The following is a 5,646-nucleotide window of genomic DNA, read 5'->3' as shown; positions in this document are numbered from 1 at the left end:
TGAGGGAACCCGAGGCCTGAGAGAACTGCTGCCCCCAACAGACTGTCTGGAGTCAAACACCGAGGGAGCTACTGACGTCAGGGAATCTGAAGGTCCTGGTGAGACCTGGGCGACAGTGACCAGAGGCACGGTAGGAAGTAGCCCAAGGAGACGGAGAGAGTGGTATCTCCCACCTGAGACAGGTCAGCGTGTTGCGATGGGATCCCTGCTGATAATGGTGGTGACCACGCCTGTCATGGACAGGGCCCTGGGCTGGGACACAGTAGAGTCGGGTGGGCCCACATCCCCCTACACTTCTTGCCACTCTCCTTGGAATGACAGCAACCCACTACTTGAACATCAGGCTACAGATGTACGCAACCCCCTGCCGCCACTATAGACTGCTTCCTTGCCCCACCCTGACCTGAGGGCAGCCATTGACCCTGGCCGCTAGAACGTACCACCCCGACCCAAGGGCAAATATTGACTCTGGACACTGGGCTGCATTGCCTCAACACTAGAGGCAGCTGACCTGACTCAGACTCTTGAGACCCATAACCAAGAGGATCTCAGTCTGATAGGCTGTGCCTGCAGGGGCGCCTCATTCACCCCATGAACTTTCCCACTGGGGGGGTGACGGAGTGGGCTTACTCCCTGACAATCCATAAAAAAATTCTTTGAGGGGCTTTATCCCTGGGATGGTGGCTCATTACTACAATCCTATTCTTCCCATTTTTAGGTCCCTGGGTTGGTGCATAATGTTTTCTTTCCAGATGATTGCCTGATCAGAAGCGAGTTGCATGGAGACCTATTGGGGAAGGTAAATTTGGATAAATAATGTATATTCTCACTGCAAAAGTTCTTTCATTTTTTTTAAAGCTAGATGTAATGGGTTAGAAATGAATAAAAAAATTAGGCTGACTATTAGGAAATGTTTCCTCAGTGTGAGATATATTAGGCTGTTGAGCAGTGAAGCCCATTACACAGGACTTTTAAATCTAGGCTGGGAAAAAATGTTAAGAGATGATCTAGGCACCTACACTTCATTTGTCAGTAAATGGACTAATAGATCTTTTCTATTTGATTCTGTGATTGTATTGGGGCCTTAAAAGGCTCAGGCCTTATATGAGTGGGAGGATAGGGGTACACATTTTGCAATCTTTTAAAAGTGAATATAAATACAGTAGTGGTAGTGAAAGGTGCTCAGTGCTGAGGAGCTGTCTTTAGCCACCGGACAGGGATAGCATTGACAGAAGTAGGACAAGAGTTCCCCATAATACTGAGGCAATATACCTTAATATTGACCTTGAAGGAGTCACCTCTGTAGATGAGTGGGAAATTGAGCATCCATGATCATTTATTCCTTTGTCTTTCTGTTACTCCTTCCTGGGCAGACCACGGTCTTGAAGGACAGTGAGGCAACCTGTGATCAATCCGGACTATCAAGAATCTGGGAATGTGTAAGCTAGGGAAAGTAGGAGCCAGCGCAGGAAGAGGGAGGGATAGAACAATACAGAAAGTGGTATTGGATATCCCAAGATGGAGTAAATTTTTTCTTCTGTGTGGTGTGCACATGTATTGCTCTGGTGGGCAGGAAAAGCAATATAATTTGCAGTCATGGAAATGCTAAACCACATTCACTAGTGAAACAAACATTGGCACACAAAGCAGAGCTGTTGGAAAGCCAAAATTTTTTTTGAAATCCCTATAAGCAAATTGCATGGTGAAATTAATGTAGACATTTGCGACCAGGTGACACCAATGGACATCAGTGGAATTACTCTAGACAAACACTGGTGTAAATGGGAATGACATTTGACCCATGATATTCCAAAAACATGTTTGACTTAAAAAGGCCTCCAGTTTCCAAAGCTAAATAAGATGTTATAGAGAATTTTATTTGCACATCAAGAATGAAATAAATGTCTACTATACACCTTTACTGAAATATCATTTGGTCATATAATAATCAGAATCATATAGAGTCACTCCAGTTTCTAACTCTGTTCGTACAGACTATATAAGGAATAGAGGTTAATGTGTGGACTGTCAACTATATCTTAATTATATCAGTACATGAATCAATAGACCCTTAGGGGATGTAAATGTGGGTAAAGGAACACAGCTGATGACAAAGCAAGAGCCAAGAACAACATAATGATTAAAAGGCCCAGCAACATGTTAGAAAGAACAAAAGGTGAAATAAGATTGGGCAAACAAGCTTTTAATAGGTCATATTTAATTAGTCAAAGCAGAGGCTTTGAATATGAAAAGGGGTAAGCCATTAAATAGGCTCAGAGACCCCAAAACACATCTCACCTCTATAATATGTAGGTTTTTTAAAATATGGTGCACATCAATCATTACATCAATTGCTTCAGGAAAATACTCAACTTTGAAACCCCTAACAAACATTACACTCATCACAATCTCTCTCCTACCGACAGGATAGCTATACGGTCCCTGAAATCCAACAACCAGATAGTGATCAAACCAGATTTTCTTCAGAAACTCCACAACATTAACAAACAACTTCCCCCGGAACACCATCCTTGCCACCATGGATGTCACCAACATCCCTCATCATGACAACGTCACCACTTGCCTCAAATACCTATAAGATAGTGTACAACACTTGGAAATCCACCCTAAACACATTGCCAAACGCATCCATTTCATCCTCACCCACAGCAACATCACATTTAACAACAAAGGGTTTGTCCAAACCATGGGAACAGTCATGAATACTAGAATGGCTCCTCAATATGCCAACACCTACATGGGACATCTTGAGAAAGAATTGATGGAAAAATGCACCAGAAAACCAATTATATATCTGATATACAGCAATGATATTTTCATTCTCTGGACAGATAACCTAAAAACCCCTATAGAGTTCCATAACAAGTTCAACATCCATCAAATTCTGTCACACCAGCATCAACTTCCTGGATGCCACAATCAGCCTGAACAATGGAACTCTAAAATGACTATACACAAGAAACCCAAGAATCACCTCACTTACTGCCACAGATCCAGAAACCGCTCCAGACACACCAAGAAATCTGTTATCTACACCCGGGCACTCAGACACCAAGAATTTGTTCAAAACAGAAAGTTCAGGATATGCACCTAAATACACTTACAACAGCCTTTGCTAAACAAGGACACTTGGCCAGAGAAGTCAATCGCATCTTGGAACAGGCTACTCAAATACCCCAGAAGAACCTCCTTCAATAAGGGGGGGTGGACCAATAAGGGGGAACTTGACCACACACCCCTAGGTGTCACCTGCCACCCACATCGGACCCCTTGTGGATATCATCAAACTATTAAAATCCATATTTGCGGAGGACCACATCCTGAAAGAAATTTTACCCTTCTTGCCTTCATACAATCCCCCAACCTCACCAAGCTCACTGTCAGAAGCAAGCGCCCCATGACCAGGGCATATAAATTCAAAGTAGAGCCAGATTCTGCCAGAACAACAGATGCAAAACCTGCAGACATCATCTCCACTGCCATGATGATGAATACCCCCACCACACATCTTTCAAGATCCCTGGGTCCTACCCATGCCTATCACAATATGTGGTGTACCTCATTCAGTGCATCAAATGCTCCAATAATACTATGTGGGTGAAACCAAACAATCACTACGCTCTTGAATGAACTTACACATAAAAGATAAAAACACCATATCACCCATGGGCGAACACTTTTCACAGAGCAATTACTCAATATCTGACTTCTCAGTCCTCATCCTCAAAGGAAACCTGCACAACACCTTCAAGAGAAATTCATCACCCACTTCATTTTAAGTGGTATCCTACAGCATGTGGGGACCCTTTCTGCTTAACAGTACCTCGCCCAACTTCCATTCATCTCACCAAATCTGACTGGTGACCTGAAGGTGAGCTCTGTGGAGCTCAAAAGTTTGTCTCTTCCACCAATAGAAGTTTATCCAATAAAAGATATTACATCACCACCCTTGTCTCTCTCATAGCCTGTGATGAACACAGCTACAACACTGCAATCACCTTGTTATAATCTATTCCATTTTTGTTCTTCTTGTGTAAATTTGATGAAAGAACTTCTGTCAAGCTTAAAATTGGATTTTTAATACCCCTTTTTAATTTAGGATCTTCTCAAAGGCACATTATTATTAACTATTATTTTGTTATGTTAACAGCTATGGTCCCAGTCAGGATCAGGGACCTATTGCGTTAGGTGTTTGAAAACAAGGTGAAGAAGGTTTGCACAATCTCGCCTTAAATAGTTGTCTGGAGATACATTCTTCCCCCAGTCCCCCATAACTGTCAGCAAAATCAGAGTTCCAAATGCAGACAGCAGCCTCACGTACATTATGTGGATCTGTGTTAGTGTATTGTTAAGGATTTTGGATCCATTAAAGAATGAATGTAATACATGGAGACAACTAGACAGGATTAATTGGTTATTGTTTGTAAATTGCTTTGAAGATAGTGAGTGTCATATAAATGTATTACTATTATTAATAGAATATTTTTATCCGTAATAGATAACATCTTGCTCCAGTATTCTTCATTTATGTAAAGGGAGAACTATACTCATTTGCTTCAAACCAGCACTCCAAAATTTCAAAAGCAAAAAGACCCTTTAAGTCTAAATAAACTGATTAACATTTATCCCCGGGAGAAGCTGGGAAGTGACTGAAGAATGAGGGAAGGATTTATATAAAAAAATTCATCTTATTTTAAATGTTAAGAAAGAGAACACACTGGCTAATCTGCAAAAACAAACTACTACCAGCTAATTTCCAGAGTGACCTAATAATCTATAACAGAAGAAAATATTAAAATTCCTGCCATACACTTTTTACTTGTTTTCTGCATCACCATAATCCTTCTAGCTTCCTTTGTTCAGTTCAGTCCTCTTTATAGGATTGTCACCTATCAGGGTGTGTCTCACCCCATTTCAGGTTCCTGACAGTTAAGTCTTGCCTCCCCACAGATCAGATGCCATGTTACCTTAGCCCTCCGGCTATGACACTTTTGAGTCCTATCCTTCCTGAGTCGTTAGAGTCTGAAGGAAAAAAAGAAAACAGTGGACTTCCAAAATCAGGGTAGACCATGGATTCATTGGCAGGACTCCGACCTTCTGCTCTGGACTTCTCTCTGGATGGCTAGTCCATTTTTTGTCAGTCTTCCTGGGCCTTGTTGTCCCATCCACCAAATGCCTTGTCCAGGTAGTAAGTTGCCTCAGGTTCAAGGCTGGAACCAGTCTTCCCTCACTGAGGGAACAACAAAGCTCTGCTCCCCACCCTGGTCAACCCTGAACTGGCAATGGAGTCCTCCTTTTAACTCCCATCTCCACTGTTCTACACTGGCTGCAGGCATAGCAGGGTGGGATCCACTGGGTTCACAGGCTCTCCTTAACTCCATCATTGCCAGAGTACAGCCTATCTGCCTTATGAATTCCCCCATTGCCAGCGTGAGGCCTAGCTGCCCCAATGCAAGGACATTACTCATAATACTACTACCACTGAAAAGAATTAAAATCTGCCTTTCCATTTGAAAAAAGTTAGTGAATTCACATTTGCTGCAGACAGATCATCCCCATTCTTTAACTAAAACAATCCGTATACTTGCATTCTTTAATTGAGTTAGTCATAAACAACAAAATCAA

The sequence above is a fragment of the Emydura macquarii genome, unplaced genomic scaffold (assembly GCF_026122565.2).
Source record: "Emydura macquarii macquarii isolate MOO-44397 ecotype Brisbane River unplaced genomic scaffold, CSIRO-AGI_Emac_v2 contig_2473, whole genome shotgun sequence".
NCBI lineage: Eukaryota > Metazoa > Chordata > Testudines > Chelidae > Emydura > Emydura macquarii.
This window is presented reverse-complemented; position numbering follows the sequence as displayed.